The sequence below is a fragment of the Elaeis guineensis genome, chromosome 4 (assembly GCF_000442705.2).
Source record: "Elaeis guineensis isolate ETL-2024a chromosome 4, EG11, whole genome shotgun sequence".
Classification (NCBI taxonomy): Eukaryota; Viridiplantae; Streptophyta; class Magnoliopsida; order Arecales; family Arecaceae; genus Elaeis; species Elaeis guineensis.
In genome coordinates, this window is record NC_025996.2 from 10,521,776 (window position 1) to 10,544,064 (window position 22,289).

The window sequence follows — 22,289 nt, forward strand, 5'->3', positions numbered from 1 at the left end:
ACTTGCCAAATCCTAGCATGTAGCCTCTATCTCTAATATCAAGATGGTTAGGAATCCGTAGCTATTGTACAAAAAACTCTGCCAATGTCAGCACAATAGGTGATCTCAACCAATACAGTTGACAAAGCCATTTGAGAGTTGGTGTGAATAAACTATATTAGAGTTCCATCTTCATCCAATTTCAAATGATAGATTTTGATCAAACAAAGATCATTGATCTTATGGTCGGTTTAAGAGCCACTGCCTTTCCCAGCTTTACTTTTTTTTTTTATTCCCAATCTTAGTCTAGACGATAAAAGTAGACTCCCTCGGCCCAATCTGGGTGTCCAGTGGCTTCAAAGTTAAAGCTGACAAGGCCGACATTGACTCTCATGGTTTCAGTGGCCCCCACCAAGGTTGACCGCGTGTCGTATGTTGATTTGTTGCAAAGCGTGTCTTTGTAGTCAGATCTCCTAGGGAATTGACAAAGCGGGTGGCCCAAACAAGCTTCAGAGAGAAGGCCCACCATATGGAATAAAGGCTATAAATCCAATGGAGAACCTGTCTTCCTCTTCTTTTTCAAAGGAACAAGCATCACTCAAGCCAGAAGAGAGGAGCCATCACTGACGAGTCATCATCTGGTGAGGGTCGGAAAATTTAGCAAAGTGGCATCAGTGAGGAAAGGGATAAGACGTCTGACCTTGGCCAATGTTAGTGATCTAAAGACAACGTTGGAGGGCAGCAACGTCACTTAAAGCTAGACCTGCATTCCTGCTGATGTTTGTACGATTAGATATATAGTTCCTTAAATTTTAATATCCATTATAGACTGCTGCTTCTTCCCAACACCACTCCATTCCAGCCTCTGCAGCAGTCCGCTGTGGTAAACCGGCATTGGTGTAGTATGTGGGGCCACCTAGGTAACAGGCAGGCCACATTTAACGGCCGAGCCGAGAGCGAGTGGGTGCTGAGAAGCCTTTTCCTTTATTAAAATACACTGAATCAATGTTTCTGAAGGCTTATGCTACTATGGTGCAAGGTTGCAGTATAGTTTATAAAATTTTGGAATCGTAATATTTTATTCAGAAATTTTTCCTGTTAACAAAATCAACAAATACGAAAGCAGAGTACATCATAAAGGTGAATGAGGTAATAGGATACTTCAGAGATGGTGATTCAAGGGGGAAATGTTGCTGCTTTTGTTGTTTAGTGGATAATGAGGTGATGGGGTGCTAAAATTACACAACATGACCATTTAACCATGTTGTTTATTGTGTAAATATGCTGTCTTTTGTTGATTTGCGCAACCTGCTAAAATTTGAGAAATTTTGTGACGGAAAGATGTGAGATTTGTTTAGTGTCCAGTAACAACAAATATTTTCTCACAAATTTAGCTGATTTCTATCACGATTTTGTATGTGTTAAAAAAGCAACCTCAATCATCCAAGCGATCAAAAAATTGATTACTTATAGAGGCTACATAAACATTATCCATCATCATCCAGGGAGATGCAAGATGTTCAGCATGTAACTCCTAGAGTGCACAATATATATGTTGAACAGGTACTCAAAACTAATAATGAACCAGTGGTAAGTAAATTTTTGGCCTCATCTTTACCTGCATGCATTCCCATTACTTTTGCAATAATGTATAAGTTTTCTTTTTTGAAACTATATGGAGGAGGAAAGTTACCTCCCCATATTATTAATATATATATATATATATATATATATATATATATATATATATATATATATATGTACATTGGTGAGAAAGTAGGTTGTGCCAAGACAGTATTGGCTGTCTCAAGTTTAAGCAAAGTATGAGGATGGGTCAAATTATCCCCTTCCCTATACAAGGGGAGCTACAGTGCCATGTAACGAAAAAACTCTGAGCCCACCACTCTGCAGGCTATATTATGTCATCTTCTTCAGCTAGAGGATTGAGGCAGCATGTAATCGTTCATCTTGGTTGCTCTCTTTGCACGCCATCTTGGTGATAACGACTTTGCCACTCTCTTAGCGTTGGAGATCCAATCTCTAAACAGTTGGATAGTCTTCTTTACAATTTTGCTTGAATAAGCTTCGAATCTAAAGGGTCTTCGATTACGCTCCTTCCATAAGAACCAGCATCGCTCCAGTGGAAAAGAGGGCATCGATCCAGTGGAAAAGAGGGCATCGATCTGTGGTGTTGTGTCATGGTGTAATGATTTCCTTCTTCAAACCTGCCAAATTTCCTGCAGGTTGTTTAGCATGGATTGTGTATGAACTAGTACACACACCGAAAGGAAAATGACAAAGAACTCTAATCATAGGCTCTTCCTAGTGAAACCCAGCACGAATGATATACATGACATGTCCATAAATGTTTGCAAGTGATATTTTGGCAGAAATGAGCAGAAAAAAATGGCGATTGTGCACTTTATTTGAGTTGTTGGATTGTCCATCTGTATTGCCTGGCTCACCTCCAAATTCATCATCCTTCTTTTGATGCAATGTGAAAAACAGGTCTTCTCATTAAATCCTGTAACATGTATGCCAAAACAATATAGTAACTCCACTCACATTCACATAAACTCATAGTATACGTTAATGTCAAAGCGGGAATGCACTATTAAAAAAAAAAAAAAAAAAAAAAAAAAAAAAAAAACTGAACTTTGTCCATAGAAAGCATACTGTCCACTCATCAATAGTAAACTAAGTGTGGTAAACAAGTTTTCTTTAGCATTTGGTGTAATTTTTCCATGGAGTGATTAGAAAAAACAAGGAAGAACATATTCTTGGCAAAGATTCGAACTTTGTTTTGACTGGAAGAGTGGTTGGGAAATTTTCTCTATACAAAATCCAAGTTTATCACAATCAGCTTTCTGTTCTTGGCATGCATGTTGAATACCATTAATAAAATATTTAAATGAATTGCTTCTTTTGACTCAACATTTAATACATCAGCCAATAATTTGATAAGCATCCAAAAAATTGTCAAGCTACCCTCTGCAAACTGTATCTAAACCAAGCATCTTCAAACTTTGGACATCTAAATAGTGGTACAGTTTCGTTTCTTTAAAGAACATTATTCTATTTGTATATGTCTAATTCGCTGTTTCAACAGCGCCGGACTGCCCTTGTTATAGTTAGCATTTAATCTAGTTAGGACAATCTAATTTGACATCCATTTCTGAGCTTCTTCCAAATAACGTGACAATTCATTTATTTCATCTATTTGTTTAAGGATCCATCGAAACTAGATTCTTTATCAACTAGGATTATGATAATTTCAGATGCGTTTCATGATTCATGTATTGCTCTGATTAACAGGAGACAATTCTGGTTGCAAGTTGATACCAATAACCTGAATGTCAGATACTGAACAAAAAATAATGCTCAGTCCCAACCCATCCCAACCTCGCCACTATCTCAGACATAGGAAAATTATTTTCTCCGATTACCTTCTTTCTGTCTACCCAGGCATTATGACCCAGCTGTTCATGAGCTGAAGGCATATTAAATCCATTGCCATTTTCAGCATATTCACATATTGCATGACTAACATTATAAAAATAATCCTTTCAAAAGAAGAACATTAAGCAGGTTGGAACATATATCCAGCCTCCAAGATGGCTGGTTTCTGTGTTGAAGCACATAGAGAAGTCCCTGAGAACCAGCATCTTCCTAAAAGCACGCTTTTTTATATAAATATGCTTCAAGCTCAATTAAATAAGCAGGGATAAAATGTCAGTGTCCAAACGGGCAGTGAGTTTAACCGGTTATGTTATCATCGCAAAATGCTAACGGACAACATACTTGAGAAGAAAGATGTACGAGATCCCTGACGCTGTCCCTTATGCTCGGCATATGCCAAAAATATTGACCATCTAACGTTAAGCTGTGATTTCTCTAAACATGTTTGATCTTCACTTCTTGGGGGGTCAAGTGATCGGAGTCTCCCTCAAATCCTCTATGATCTCTGACATAAATGATGTAGTCGTCTGAACAACAGAAAACTTACCAATGCGGTGGACTCCTCAATAGCCATGGGATGTTAGTGTATTTGGAAGGAAAGCAATAAAAATATATTTCGATTTGAAGCTGAGGTACATCAGATGGTGTGTGAGTAGACGATCTTCCTTGACACAGAGTGGATGTCGACCTCCTAAACGGCTTCCGTTTGCCACTTTTGCAAATGATCTCCATAGAAGAATAGCCTAACCCGGGTCATGGATGGGCTTAGGCAACGAGGGAACTTCCAAACAATAATTATCCTCTCCGCAAGATCAAATAATATATCACATGCCACATCGGAGCCTTGGAAAATTGGGACTTCAAATCGATACAACATTATCGTACCTTCGTTACGGTATTTATCAATAAAGGGATCAGCGGTAGCATATCTGTTGTCTCCGTGTTCAGTATTTTATGGGGCCTGGGTTTCTTAAATGCACGCGAAGTAAATAGATTTTTTTGGGTATGTGCATATGTTGTATTAGTTGATAGTTTAGCTGGATGGGGGGTTGCTATGCAATCTGACTTAATGTATTGTACCATGCCTAGCTTTTATATAAATATAGAAAGGAAAAGTACCTCATTTTCTCTCATTTCTTCAAAAAAAAAAAAAAAAAAAAACAAAGGGCAGCCAGTTTGACTTTCTCACTTGTAGGGGTTTTTCCAATATGTCTTACTTTAAAATATCATCATATAGCTTCCCAGGTTTTTAGGTTGGGAAGAGATACAGGCTTTAACTCACAACCAGAGGAATTACCAGCGAGGATATGTCTTCTTATAATAAATTTGATTGGAGCCACAACAACGAAATTTAAGTAAACATCACGAAAGTAAGAAGAGAATACCGCCCAAGTTGTTCCATCCCAAACTTTAGATGGATAGGAAATCCAGGAAAATGCATTAAAAAAAAAAAGAAAATCAAGAATCCAAATCCATCCAGATCAAACCAAACTATAATTTAACTAAAACTCATAAACGAAACTAACAAAGAAGTAAGAAATAAAAAAATAAGTAAAATTTAGAGCGAGGATCCAAATTTCCTTACATCAGAATCAAGCTGATCGCTGGCTGCGAGCGCCTCCTCCTCCTCCCAAGCAAAGGTAATGAAGGTGAAGCCTCTTCTCTTCCCATTCTACTGCTTAACGATTTATAACCAGCCAAGAAGTTGAGGGGTTTCGCCGCTTTGGTCTGGACTTACGGTTGGGGCAGACGATAAGGGCCGTTGCTGCCAGCTTGCCATCCTCGCTCACGGGGAGGAGGTGTTTCGACAAAATGGAACCTCTCCGATTCAACCCAATGACTGTGGAGGATCCAAGTTCATGGTAGATGCACTTCCACGCATTTTATTAAAAGAATGGTGAGTAGATTGTGGAGTGCTTTAATAGATTGAAAATAATATTTCTACGCAGATGATGACTTGAAAGAGAGAATCATTAGAGAAAATCTTATGGTACTTTTGCTATCATGGTAATAGGTTTTTGGATTCTAACCCTAATTCTTCGATAAAGGTGTCCAAGTTGATGTAGCTTTATTTAGCGCCAGGTGCTCTTTGCTAACACCAAAAGCCCCGGCCTCTTGCCGACCTATCAGAACCACAATAGGCTGAGCTTGTGAATTTCAAATGACCTCCTCTCCGGTTATCAGAAAAAATAACTCCTCTCTTCCCCTGTTAGACCACATAATTAGAACCACACCTGCTTGACCTCCTCTCACGTATGAGACCTTCTCGAGAGGTTGATGCTGTCGCATGGAAGCTCACCAAATAAAATTCTTTTATTGTAAATTAATATTGCAGATTCATCAACGATAGTGATCTCCTTTGCTCTTTTTTACAAGTAATTTGAAAAATATTGGATGGTCAAGGCATTCATTTAGCTTATTTTAGAAAATAAACTTCACACATGAAGGGTTGGCTTGAGAGCAGAGTGCCTACTTTGCGGAAGTAATATTGAGCCAGTTATCCATCTCTTTCTCAGATATTCTTTTGCAAGAAGTATCTGATCCACAATCAAGACTCGTTTGAACATAAAAGGCTGGTCTTCAAATCTTTATTCTCTTTAGATACTGTGGAGGCGGAAACAAAAATCCAACAATCAATCAAAAAAAGCTTAAGATCAACTGTTGATGACATTGGCTTTGCATATTTGGCCTGAGAGGAATACAATAAATTTCTTTAACAGGAAATGCTCCATCTTCATTACTGATTATCAGATGCTTCAAATCTTTCATTCTTGGGAGAATATTTGCTCCAAAAAGGCAATTGAAGTTCATCAGCAAATATCATCCAAAAAAAAGAGTTGTCAACAAATTTGAAATGCTTTATCTAACTTCTTTTTCCTTAATAAATTTGGGTATTGGTTCCTCCACCAAGCTCTTAGTGCGTGCGATGTATTCGGCGTTTGCTTAGTAACTTTCTCCGCAATTGAAAACTGTTTGGGATCTCACTATCATACTTACTTCTTTCGTTCATTGTTAATTTTTCTTTTTAATTAATAAATCGAGGAAAACATGTCAACTTCTTTTGCGCTCCGAAAAAATGGGTGGCCACAATTCGATGTGGTGAAGGTCAGGCGGACTCGCTATTTGTCCATCATCATTCATCCGGAAAATCCCATGGTTGAACGGTAAAACGGATAATGAAAAATTACTTAACGCCAGACGGCATCGCATCGGAGCACACAAAATCTATCCTGATTTGCATTAAAGCTGCAGCCGGATCGATACCAATATACCTATATTTATATTTATTTTATTTGATAAATATAAATATAAAAATAAATATTATTCGAATTAAAAATTTAAATCTATACCTGTTCTAAATAGATACGAATCAGTTTGGATATTAGAAGTATGGATATGGTTATCGGTATAATTAGACAATTAAATTTTATAACAATAAAATTAAAAATATTATTAAATAGATAATAAATCAAATTAATAAAATATTATATAATTATATATTTTTTTAAAAATTAATAAGTGCTACATAAAATTACGTAGGATATATAGATTCGGATATTCGTATACGGATTGGATAATTGTCTATCCATATCCATTTTTTTTTTGGTGACGATATGGATACAAATATAGGTATTAATCGGATACTCAAATTTTATTCACATCCAGATTGATTCGGATATGAAAATGGATCCAGATGGATAATTTTCATTTCACTTTCACCCCCTAATCTACATCCTCTTTACGTGTGGAAATAGATTGTGAGTCCTCAAAATGGCACCTTCCATCAAACAACATTGACCCGGAGAAAGGGTCATTTTATTACAAAGAACATGTATATTAATATGTGAGACTCGCTTACGTGGACGGTGAGTAACGTGCGTTGAAGAAATTGATTTTCCAGTAACTTCAATAATAAGAGAGTCCAAATTCATGAATCATGGTACATACTTTTCTTTTGGACTTTTTGAAAAGGCAAGCACTATACCGTATAGTTCAGTTTCCTCGCTCAGGGACGCCATGTTTGGGACTATGATACATTCTTAGCACTAATAGCTAATAAGATTATTAGGTCAGATGCATGTTTGATCCAACTAAAGAGATCTTCCTACATTTTTTAAAAATTTTTATTAAAAGGAAAGTAAGCAGAGAGGGAAGAGTGACCGATTGCATTGAAAGTAAACTAAAAGAATGATAAATGTGAAGGTAGCATAGCCGAAGGTTGTAGACACAACCAAAAGAAGACCTTCCAACATTTCATTTAAAAAAAAAATGTACGTTACAAAAAATGGTCTATTTACACGTTGGGGCCAATAGAGCAGAACCTTAACTTAGTTGCCTAGAGAGTAAAGAGATGGGATATATATATATATATATATATATATATATATATATATATATATATATATATATATATATATATATATACACTCATTCTTATGAGTTAATTCATCTGTTCTATTTAAAAAGGAAAAGGAAGGATGGGACTTAGAGTCCCACTCATTTCTGTCTGGGAGCCCATTTTAATTACGAAGGTGGTACTTGAAGCCTCTGCCCCTCTATCATGAGTAGGAGATTATGCCCGCTCTCAGATTTGAAATCAAATTAGATATAAATTAAATAGTAATATATTTATATTTATTTAATTTAATAAATATAAATATTATATAGATGCACACTAATTTATATTTATTTTAAATAGATATGGATATAATTTAGATATCGAAAATATAGATATAATTATAAATATTATTGGGATAATCGGATTTACTCACTCCGATTCTACGTCAGTTCTCATATTCGAGATCGGTCTTTTGTTCCATATCTATATAAAAAGAGTCAAGAGATTCCAAGAAGAGAGGCTCTGGAAGAGAAGAAACTTTCAGAATTCAGTTTTCATGAGAGTCATCTAACCGAAGCAAAGTCATTATGGACGAACTAGAGTCATCTGACCATAATAAAGTCATCATGACTGAACTTAAGTCATCATGGCTGAAATAGCATCTTTATGGCTGACTGACCATCTTCATGTCATGGTTGACTGATCATCTTCATGACCGACTAACCATCTTCATGACTAAACCAGCATCATAACGTTCGACTATCAAACAACCGACTGCCGACTGTCAAACGACCGACTATCAAACAGTCGATTGCTAAATATATAATCATGATACTATAATCGTGGGCAATAACTAAATGCCTTGATCGTTAGTGGGCATAAATTGCCCACAAGTCCATGATTATGATCTGATAATTGAGGTAACTATATTTTAGTGCCATAAAAAATAGGACTATGTGCTCGACGGTTACATCTGAATCATCTATAAAAGGAAGGTAAATAAACAATATTGGTAAGACACTTCTAGACTGATACTCTACCAATTTTGATATTCTACTTCTTATTCGATGACTCCCCACTGACTTAAGCATCAGAAGATCCTCGCCAGATATAACTCTGATCAATGTAGACTTTTTTTGCAGGTACTCTTCACCGATGTTAGGCGCTCCAGGAGATTGGCCATAATAGATTGGCGCACCAGGTAGGAGGGCAAACAAACTCTGAAAGAGCAATGGTAAGAGAAAAAGCCCAGAAGATATCCATCAACAATGGCTGATAATCTTTTTATGGGAAGAAGCTATCTGAGCCAGAACGTAGAGCCTCAGGCTCCACAGCAACAATCAAGGGAGCCCCACCATCCTCAATCGCTCCTTCAAATCGATGTCGTCAATCATTGGCTACCTCATTTCGACACAACTAATAATCAATGGTGGTGTAATCTTGAAGATAGTCTCATCGATGGGATTAGCCACATCACTCAGCTCATCACTCCCAATGCAGCGATCGCCATTATTTCTCCGAACAAAGCTAATAAGGAGAATTGATGATATACATTTAGAAAGCTTCTCCAAATAATGAATTAACCGTGATCGAAAATTTTAAAAGCTTCTTCAAATGATGAATCGATCGTAATCAACGATTCTAAAAGCTTCTCTAAATAATGAATCGATCGTGATTAACGATTCGAAAAGCTTCTCTAAACGACGAATCGATCATGATCGATGATACAAAAAGCTCCCTCAAAATGACAAATCGATCCTGATCGACGATTCGAAAAGTTTCTCCAAATAATGACTATGCTTCTCTACAATGGAATAACTTACAATCATGTTCTGGATCAATAGAGCAATCTACAACAATGTTCCTCTACGGTAGAATGATTGCCCTTCAGACATGAAATACCAACAATCTATGACTGTATCTTTAATAAAATTATCCTTACAACATAATATATTCGAATGGCATGTTTGATTTTTAACATACTTTCGGCTGAAATACAATACAATAAGCTCTGGCTCAAGATAATTCGATAATAAATATGAGCTCTAGCTTAAAGATGGTTCGATGACAAATACAAGTTCTGACTCAAGCCCCGAAAGTTCGGGCCAAAGTAGAAAAATATCGATCTCCAGATCGAAATGAGTCCCAAGAGGACCAACATGCCGACTCGACTATGGTTGGATGGAACAACATGTGATTGGCAACGGTCGAACGAAATAATATACCAATTCGACTCCGATCGGACGAAACAACATGTCGACTGACTCCGATCGGACGGAACAATATGTCGACTCAACTACAGTCGGACAGAATAATATGCCGACTTGGTTACGGTCGGGCGGAATAATATTCGACTCGACTCCGATCGAATGGAACAACATATCGACTCAAATATGATAAGATAGAACAATATGCCGATTCAACTGCAGTCGAATGAAACAATATGCCGATCAACTACGGTCGAGCAAAAAATATGCCGACTCGACTACAGTCGGACAGAACAATATGCCGACTCGAATATGATCGGTCAGTAGAATATGCCCACTCGACTCCAATCAGTCAGAAAATATTCAACAGTTATCTATGATGAATAATGATCATATTCAAAAAGACAACACAGAGAAAAATTTCTTTCACTACGAATTGAAGGCTACAAAATCAGACTAAGGTTCGATAACAAAAAAAAAATTTTTTTCATTATCAACTAAAATGACCATAGAATCGAGAGTTGAAGTCATGGTAGAAGATACGCTGACTTTCATCATCCAAAAATACGTCAAGTCACCTTGAACTTAGAAGTGGGGGATAACTATTGGGATAATCAGATTTGCTTCCTCCGATTCACTACAACAAAACAGATTATTAACGACGAAAAATTTTCATCGCTAATAACCAATTTTCAACGCTAATGATATTAGCGATAAATTTTTGATCGCTAATATTTTATCATAAATAATCCCATCGTTGATAATATTTTACGATGAAAAAAATTTCATCGCTAATAAAAGATGTTTGCGATGAATATTTTTTGTCGTTAAAAAAAATTGATGAAAAAATTTAATCTAAAAAAAGGTATTTACGATAAAAAATTTATCGCTATTATTTGCTAAAGTTTTAGCAATGAAAATTTTCACCGTAAAAAACTATTTTTGTAACGAAAATAATTCATTACTATTAATTTAATAAAAAATTATTTAAAAAATTGAATAATATTAGCTACAAAAAAATTCATCGTAAATAATATTATTTATGATGAATCTTTTTTCATCACTGTTAATTATATATTTATTGATAAATTAAATTATGTTAGTAAAATATTTTTAGCGATGATATTTTATCAAAAATAATTCCATCGCTAATAATTTAGTCATATTTTTTTAAAAAAATTATGAATATATATTTTAAATTTATATGTATAATATTTTTATAAATTAAAAAAATAAAAATAAAAATAAAATAAATAAATTTTATTATTTTATTATATTAAATTAAAATTATAAGATATTTGAAATAAAAAAAAGTACATCAGTAAGTCATCAAATATGGACATCTGGAGAATGAGCTGGAGACGAAAAGCGCTCAACGGAGCTCAGACCGGTGATGGAGCTTGGATCGGCCTGCTGTTGCCTCATCAGCTGCGCCATCTGCTCCATCATCTGGATCTAAAAGTGCTGATAGTCGTCGATGCGTGCAGCCAACTCTTGACCACGCTGTCGATCCTCGATAGTCTGTTGTCGATCCTCGACAATCTACCTCTGCACCTCCATCAGCCGAGCCTCGCATGCAGAATGGATGTCCACCCTAGATGTGCGTGAAGATGAAGGAGCAATGATCCCATACTCTAGATTCCTAATATAACAGGGTCTCATACCGAGCACCCGATCACAGATCTCATTATCTGTGGGTGCGATCGAGCCCTCAGGATAGACTGGGATCTAATCTCTATCATACGAACCTGAAAATTAATATTATAGTTATTTTTATTTTGTAATAAAAATTAGATTGCGAATGAAAAATAATTGAAAAAACTTACAAAGAGCTCCTGACTCCCCGTCGTCCACTCCTCTGACCATCGTAGGTAGATCGCTGGTAGATATCGATCCTACTAGGAAGCTCACCACTCTCAGCATCTCTTTGTAATTTAAAAATTAATTAAAAATTTTTAAATAACTAGAGAATTATATGCTAATTAGAAATTAAAAATTATCTACCATATGCTCTATGTAACGAGCAAACGATCTCGAATCCCACAATGTGGCACAGTCTGTCTCGTCTGATTCGCCGCATTCTGAACACATCATCTCTATAAAATTATCAGTAAAATTAGTAGATAAAAAATTTAATTTAAGAATAAATGATTAAGTCATTAAACTATAAAAAAAATTTAGATATGTAACCTGATATGTCGGATCCTTGTACTGTCGGCATATAATAGTCCAATCATTTATGGTGATGCTGTCATAGGGCTGCTGCCGTACTGCCTCCTCTCCATAATCCTGTACCACCCGATACCAATGCTGATGCATGTGATGGTGCTAAGTCTTGAAATACAACGATAACTGAATGTCGATGGCTCGCCTCACACGATCCTCCTCAAAATCAGCGATATCAAATACACCCTGCCAATAACAAATATTAAAGAATACTATGCAAATTAAATATTCACAATATAATTTATTTTATCTGTAAGTGGGTGTAGAAAATCTTCCTCTGAGCCGGTAGAATGTGACGCTAATCGAAGAGCGTCACGGGGGCATAACTGTGGTATATGATGTCCAGTTCAGTTTGCCATGGATCACACCATCCCTTAATGGGTCTGGTGTAGCTGGCTGGTATCTTGATCTGGAGATGCTGTCTCGGGTACTCGCATCTCCAATGCTCCAGAGCGAGGTTCTTCGATGGACCTCGCCCTCGCCTCACCACCGATGAGAACTCACTTGAAACAACAATAAATAAATCATTAGTATGATCCAAATAAAAGAATCAAATTTTATTATATATAAAGTGTAATAGTTAATACCACTGAACTCGCCTCACTAGGACCGCCTCACTAGGACTGCCAGTGCAGGATCCTCTGATAGTGAAGCTGGTGCAGCAACGGAGATCGGTGGAGGTGCCTCAACCTCTGAGGCATCTGTAGAGAGCTGTGAATGCGAATGTCGTCGTCTGTCTCCTGGTACCATATCTGCAGAAATTGAGATATAAATAAATATAATATTGAATAATAATAGTAGAAATCAAATAATATTCTAATGAATATAATTATATCGTATATCATTATTGAAAGATAAAATTGAACGAAGAATATAGATTTACTCATCAATATTCATTTCTTCCTCGATGCATAGATCCTCGTTCGAATCACAGTAATCGATATATGTGTCGTCTTCTATCTCATCGTCATTTATGAACTGATCGTCGCCCTCCGACTTATCAAGATTAAATATAAAATCAGCTTCAACTTCATTGGACGGAAGATCAGCCCTTTCAAAGGTGCCGTTACAAGTTTTTCATTAACCAAAAGCTCGGCTAATGTTTATTCTTTTTGCTGAAAAGCTTCCTCTTCATGTAAATCTGAATTTTTATCTATCTCTAATTGAGTTGGTATGTCATATACGCCTCTAGATGTTATTTTTTGTACAATATACCAATTACCTCGATACTTTAGATCCTTCAAATATATTACTTGTTTCGCTTGAGTTGCTAATATATACGGCTCATTTTGGTACCATATTCATGCAAGATTTACACTGATAAATTATAAATCGATATGAATATCGATCTTTTTATTACTAATATCTCACCATTCACATTGAAATAAAAATACAGAATTACTGGATCATATTTCAATTCTATGATATTTATCAGTACACCATAATAATCAATCTCTTCTTCTCCTTGATATCCTGTTGTAGCAATTCTACTATTCTGGTCCGTCGTTGCATCTCAAGCTCTCTTGTGTGAAATCTCATTCCTCCAATAATACAAGATATGTAGTGATTAACCTTTCGATCGGGACCACATACTAAATTGTGCAACTCATCGATCGCACCCACTTCTTTATTGAAATATTTATGTTTCATTTATATCATAAGATAAAAAATTATGTTAGTTTAAATAATATTATTTATAAGTAAATAAATAACGTATCACTAATGTAACTTATAAGATCATCAAACTATTTTGTAAATTTTTTTCTATGTCGATCATCGACATCCGTATTATTCTCTCTACATAGTATACTCTTGTGCTCACTACAAGAAGTTATGATTTTTAATTTTATATCGACATGAAAAAAATTTTAAAAATTAAATAGTATGGTAAGATGATACTTACTCAATAAAATCTTCAATTTCTTCATAATTATTTAGAACGTAAATGTATGCTTTGGATAGCTTGTTCACGTCCATAAATTCATATCTCCTTGCACCAGTAGGTCGAACCGTTTGTTTAAATATAAACAATGTTAGTTCATTGTCATCCCATTTATGGTCTACATTACGATCTGCATGATTGAATCTTATTTCGATATCGTCAAGATACATCGAGCAGAACGTGACACACTCAGTAGCTACATATGCTTCCACTATAGACCCTTCAGGCCTTGCTTTATTACGCACATATTTTTTTAACGTGCACAAAAATCTACAAATAAAAATAAATTTAAATTTTAGAAATATATTTACATCTTATAATTGATATGACAAAGTACGTATAATTTCTTTATCTTTCAATAGGATACATCCATCGATAATACACCGATCCGACCAAAAGAGCTTCTTTTGGAAGATGAATAGCCAGATACACCATAACATCAAAAAATGATGGTGAAAATTTTTTTCTAACTTACAAAGAAAGAGTATAATATCTTCTCTGATCTCTCAAGTAAATTAATCTTTAATTTTTGGTAACACAGTTCTCGGAAGAACACTCCTAGCTCAATCATTGCAGTTTGACCATCACCATCTAAATAACCATGCATGACCACAGGAAGTAAACATTGCATCATCATGTGGGAGTCATGACTTTTCATGTCGGAGATATTGCCGTCGTTGTTTCCAACACACCACGATACGTTTGAAGCGTATGCATAAAAAACTTTATGGTTTTGAACCATCTACAGAATTTTTTTTTCCTCTCCAAACAGTGAATGACATGCGGGTGGCATAAAAAATCTCTCACCTTGACGAACTAAATGCAACTTCGATCGGATTTCCATTTCCTGCAAATCAAGGTGAGTTTTTGTACCATTTTTTATTTTTTCTGAAATATTTAATACAGTATCAATGATATTATCACAAATATTTTTTTCAATGTGTATTACATCCAGATTATGACGAAGTAATAGCTGCTTCCAATACGGTAGTTCGAAAAAGATGCTTCGCTTCGTTCAATTCAGCTCAGCTTTAGTACGCTTCCCTTACGAGTATCCGATATTTTTTCAAATTGGATGTTTTCAATAACTTCAAGTTGTTCTAAAATTTCTGCTTCACTTAACTCCTTAGATGGCGGACGCCGATCGAACTTACCATTAAAATATTGATTATAATGGGTCCTCCAAGAATGATTAGTAGGAAGAAACTACTGATGACCCATGAAACATATTTTCTGTCCGTATTTTAAATGTAAAGAGGATGCATCCCTATTGCATATTAGACATGCAAGATATCCTTTGGTGCTCTATCCAGATAAATTTCATATGCCGAAAAATCATTTATGGTCCATAGAATCGAAGCATGCAACTTAAAATTACTTCGACTCAAAGAATCATATGTCTGTACTCCATTTTCTCATAACTCCTTCAAATCATCAATTAAAGATCGTAGATATACATCAATTTCATTACCTGGTACTTTCGGATCCGGAATCAACAGTGACATAAAAATAGATGATTCTTTCATGCACTTCCAAGATAACACATTATATACAACTAGCATCACAGGCCACATACTGTAAGAGGTACTCAGATTGTCAAAGAGATTAAATCCATCTATTGCTAGACCAAATCGGATATTGCGTGAGTCACTCACAAAGTGTGGATGCTTTGCATCGAAGTTTTTTCATACTAAAGAGTTAGCCGGGTGGCTAAGTATGTTCTCCTTCAGAACTCGCTGCTCATAATGCTATCTCATTTCTTCAGCTATCTTTATGGATATATACAACCATTGAAGTCTTGGAATCAATAGAAAATATCTCAAAATCTTTTGAAGTATCTTTTTTACTTTTCTATTATCAATTTTGTATCTAGGCTCACCACATTTCAGACATTCAGTTGCTTGTTCGTTATCCTTATAAAATAATATACAATCATTTTTGCAGGCATGTATAGGAGTATAGCCAAGTCCCATTTTTCGCATGTATATTTTTGCTTCAGAATATGATTTCGGAAGTCTATCTCCACCGAGCAGAGCTGCTTTAATCAATGTTAAAATTTGGTCAAATAACTTCTGACTCAACAGTTCACGATTTTAATATGAAACAATTTTATTAAAACTCTAACTTGAAAAACTTTGTGCAATTTGGATAGAGTGGCTCTCGTGAATCCCTTACAAACTTTGCAAACTGTTCGAAAGTCCCTTCTACCTCAAGCCAGATATTATACTCATGATCAGAATTGCTTTCAGATGCAGCAGTATTCATGCATACATTTGAACAAGCACCTTGATGTAAATCATCTAACAATTCTTCAATACCACTATGTTCGACAGGTCCAGCATCATCAGTACTATCATCTTCAGTATCATCATCGTCGCGCACCACTTCATTCAGATTACCCTCCCCATGCTATATCCAACAAGTATACTTCTTATCCATACCATATTGTAGCAGATGCTCCTCAACAAGTATTATGTGATGATATATCAAATTGACACATCTCTTGAATAGACACTTTATCCGACTAGCACTGTCAGCCTTATGCCGTGCAAAGTCAATGAAATCTCGAACTCCTTTTCGATATTCAAGCAAAAAAATACCTCTAGCATTCATCCAATTTTTATTGATATTCATCTAACAACAAACACAAAATTATTAACAACCAAAATAAAGTTTAGTGGTATTCTGGATCCCGATATAAATTTCGGACTGAATTGCATTCTGAATTCCAGCTAAAATCTGGATCCAGATCACTTGATACAAAATGCATGATTCTATCCTTTTCAAATCATTACTAACAGGTGTGGTCCTGTTCCCTTCAGAAAAATAATAATCTCATTATTGTTATTAGTGGATATTTCATCTTATTTTTGTGAAAATTTCGACAGCATCTCCTCATGGTTCTCCAAGTATACGATGTGGATTTGGTGCCTACGCATCCTATCCACCTTATACCCGAAGAATAATGGACAGATAACTACTGAATACCACATAATGAAATGAAATATCAACTTTTAACAATAATATTATTATTATTTTTTCAAAAAATCCGAATATGGGACGTCCAAGTTTCGATCTCGATGAAGATCGAAATTTGAACGGGAATCTACAGCTCAATGTAATTTAAGTACCATCTTTGAATATGCATTCGAAGATGGATTTCTAATTTATCAAAAAAGAATAACTTCGTATTTAAATTTTTTCATTAAAATTTTAATAGAATTTTTTCTAAAATAAAAATATTTTTTTAATTTATAATTTCAGCAGCATACAAAATAGCATAAAAAATAATTTAATTATAACAAATAACAGCAACGTGCATTATGTTAGTGAAAAAATAATTAGTCAAATAATTAAATAATTTCAGCAGTAACACTAAAAAATACTATGCAACAATTATAATAATTTCAGCCCGACATGACCAGGCCCGATCCGAAACCGACCCCGACCCGCCCCGACCTGACCAATCCCGGCCCCCCCGACCTGCCGGACCGCCCCGTCCCCATCCCCGAACCCATCCCCGAAGGCCCCGACCCGACCTGAAACCAACCCGACCCATGCCCGACCCGACCCGGCCCGCCCCGCCCCGACCTGACCCGGACCCAAGTCCGGCCCGAACTGGACCCGACCCGATCCGACCCAGTCACGGACCCGACTCGCCCCAGCCCGACCCGACCCGACCTGACCCGCGCCAACCTGGCCTGGCCCAGCACGACTCGAAAACGACCAGGCCCGCCCGGCCCCATCACGAACCCGACCTGACCTAATCACGAACCCGACCTGGCCCGCCCCAACCTGACCTGCCCAATCCCGACCCCATCCCTGGACACATCCCCGAAGGCCCATCCCGACCCGGAACCGACCTGGTCCGAACCCTACTAGACCCGACCCGCCCCATCTCGGCTCGACCTGCCCCAGCCCGGACCCGACCCGCCCCAACCTAACTCGACCCGACCCGCACCAACCCGGCCCTACCCAGCTCGACCCGAAAACGACCAGGCCCTGCCCGGCCCCGTCACGGACCCGGCCCAGACCCAACCTAGACTCGGCCTGGGCCCGACCAGACCCGGCCCGTACCGTACCCAACCTGACCCGAATGCGGCACGACCTGGCCCAGCCCTACCACCCCACCCTGCCTCGACCCGGCCCCAACCCGACCCGGACCCGACCTGACCCGACCCGACCCGGCCCAATCACAAACCTGACCCGCCCCGACCTGACCCGATCCGGCTCGGCCCCCACCTAACCGGATCCGAACCTAACCCGACACGACCTGGCCCAATCACGGACCCGACCCGCCCCAGCCCGACCCGACCCACACCAACCCGGCCCGACCCAACAAGACCCGAAAACGACCAGGCCCGGCCCCATCACGGACCCAGCCCGACCCAATCACGGGCCCGACCCGACCCGGCCCCGCCCCGCCTCGCCCTACCTTGGACCCGGACTCGGCCACAATCACGGCACGGCCCCGCAGAACCCCATCTCCGGCCCACAGGCGCTGGATCGTTGTCCCCGTCCCTTGCCCCGGCCCGTCAAACTCGGCATGCAGGCCCCGCAGCCCCAGCTCGCAGGCCCCGCTGCCCCGAACCGTAGGCCCCGTAGCCCCGAACCACCATCCCCTGCCCCGGCCCACCGTCCTCGGCCAACCGGCCCCATCACCATCCCCGTCTCCGGCTCCAGCCCGAACCCCCCACAAAAAAAAGGAATAAGCTCACCTCGACAGCGGCGCTGGCGACGGCTTTGCGGACGGTGATAGCAACGGCGGATCGAACGGTGATGGCGGCCGACCATAGGGAGAGATGCGGGACTCCAGGAGGGAGGGAACGTGAGAGAGAGAATGCCGAGTGAGGGCGGTGGGGGGAAAATGGGTTTCAGATGGGACATGACGGGATGCGGGGTATTAGCGATAAAAATTTTCATCGATAATAATTTATTTTTATCGTAAATAATTTAAACAAAAAAAAATTATGATGAAAATAAGCTTTTCGTCGCTAATAACATAGCTAGAGATGAATAACTTTTTGTCACTAATATTTTTCATAAAAAAAAATTCACTGGAAAAAAATTTTTTCAAAAATTTTCGTTGCTAATAATTTATTTTCATCACAAATAAGTTAAATGAAAAAAAAATTTGTGACGAAAATAAGCTTTTCATCGCTGATAACTAACTAGCGATGAATAACTTTTCATCACTAATATTTCTCGCCAAACAAAAAAAAAATTTTGCTGGAAATTTTTTTTTATAAATATTTTATTTACGATGAAAATATATAATTTCATCGCTAATAGTCCCAAAATTTTATTTATGATGATTATTTTCATCGTTAATTATGTTATTAGCGATGAAAATTTTCTTCCGTCGCTAATAATTACTAAATTTTTTTTTTCATTTATAAGTTTTTAATAAGTAATTATATGATGTTCACATGATAAAATTTATTCAGATCCAACTGACAAGATAGACGGCAGGACCATATTGATTCACTGAAAGCGAGTTCAAGGATTTGGCTGCAAACTTTTTAACTCAGGACTTCCTATGAAAAATAATGATATTTGAGAAGTCAAAAAATAGAACTAAACCTCTTTAACACCAAAGTCTAGATATGAGGTGCAAAATTTTCTCTTGATCTACTGCCATATCATCTTTTTTATTTTTTTCTTTTATTTATTAAGTAAAATGGATGGAAGACCTACCAAAATCGGACAAAAGCATGATTCAAACTAGGGGTGTAAATGGGTCAATTTGTATTTAGTTTACATGCAGGTTGAAGTAGGTTTGACCCATACCCCACATATCATTTTTCTTCATCTATATCAGCTCATCAACCTTTCTAAATTTTTATTCATTACTTATGCGTATAACTAAGAAATAAAATAAAATGAAGTTTTCAAAAATCACAAGCAACAAAATCAAGATTTATCTTTAAATATATCATTATAAATATAATAAATATAAAATTTAATATATATGATAATTATGAACTAACTAATGATAAAACAAGATAAAATATAAATATTAGCGATAAAATTTTTTATCATAAATAGTGATTATTTACAATAAAAATATATTTTTTATCATAAATACATATTATTTATGATAGAAATAGAGTTTTCATCGTAAATAATTTATAATTTTTAAATTTTTTTTTTTTATTTTTTCTCATTTATTAGCGATGAAAATATTATATCGTAAATACTGACTATTTACGGTAGAAAATTAATTTTCATCATAAATATTCAAGTATTTGTGACGTAACATTATCATCGTAAATAGTCAATAATTTTTAAATTTTTAAAATTTTTTATTTTTTTACACATATTAGCGTCGAAAACTTTTTATCGTAAATAAAATATATTTACGACAAAAATTTTGATTTCATCACCAATAATAATCATTTACAACGTATTATTTTTATCATTAATAATCTATAATTTTTAAATTTTTTTAATTTTTTTATTTTCTTTTAAATATTAACAAAAATTTTTCATCATAAATACTTAAATATTTACTATAGAAAATAAATTTTTATTAAAAATATGTCTGTATTTGTGACGTAATATTTTTATCATAAATAATCTATAATTTTAAAAATTTTAAAAATTTTTATTTTTTTCACATATTAGCGATGAAAAATTTTTATTGTAAATAATATTAATTTATGATGAAAATTTAGTTTTCGTCGTCAATATGCTATTATTTACGACATAATATTTTCATCACAAATAATCTTTAAATTTTAAATTTTTAAAATTTTTTATTTTTTTAAATATTAGTGACGAAAAATTTTTATCGTAAATAACATATATTTATGATAAAAATTTAATTTTCATTGCAAATACTTTCATTATTTACGATGAAGCTTGTTTCATTGCTAATATTTAAAAATTTAAAATTAAAATAAATATTTTATTATTTACGATGATTAATTTCATAGTAAATAATTTATATTTATGATGAAATTTTATTTTCATCACAAATATAAAGATATTTGCAATGAAAAATTAGTTTCATCGTAAATACAAATTATTTACGATGAATTTTGATTTTTATCGTAAATATCATTATTTGCGATGAAATATATTTTCATCGTAAATAAATTCATCGCAAAAAATAGAATTTCTTGTAGTGATTCTACGTCAGCTCTCATATTCAAGATCTGCCTTTTGTTCCATACCTATATAAGAAAAGCCAAGAGATCCCAAAAGAGGAGGCTTTGGAAGAGAAGAAACTTTCAGAATTCAACTCTCATGAGAGTCATCTAATCGAAGCAAAATCATTATGGCGGAATCAGAGTCATCTGGCTAAAGTAGAGTCGTCATGACTGAATTTGAGTCATCATGGTTGAAGCAATATCTTCATTGCTGACTGACCATCTTCATGTCATAGTCGACTGACTATCTTCATATCATGACCAATTAACCATCTTCATGACCGACTGATCATCTTCATGACCAAACCAGCATCATAACGGCCGACTGTTGAACGACAGATTGTCGACTGTCAAATAGCCGACTGCCAAATATATAATTACTATACTATAATTGTGGATAATAACTATATGCCATGATCGTTACTGAGTATAAATTATCCACTAACTCCATGATTATGGTTTGATAATCGGGATAACTACCCTTTAGTACTATAAAAAGTGAGATCATGTGCTCGACGGTTATATCCGAGTCATCTATAGAGGGAAGGTAAATGAACAGTATTGGTAAGATACTTCTAGACTGGTACTGTCAATTTTGATGTTCTACTTTTCGTTCGATCACTCTTCACTAACTTAAATATCTGAAAATTTCCGTCGGACACAATTTCGATTAGTATGGACTTCTTTTGCAGGTACTCTTTATCGACGTCAGGTGCTTCAGAAAATTGGCCACAACAGATATAACTTAGATAATTGAATTTTATGACTATAGAATCAAAGATATTATTAAATAAATGATAAAATAAAATAATAATATATTTATATAATTATATATTTTTTAAAAAATTAATAAATATTATATAAAATTATAAAATTATATGTAGATTTGAATATTTAGATACATATCAAATAATTATTTATTTATATTTATATATATTATATATATATATAAAAATTTTAATCGAATCTTTAAATTTTTGTTC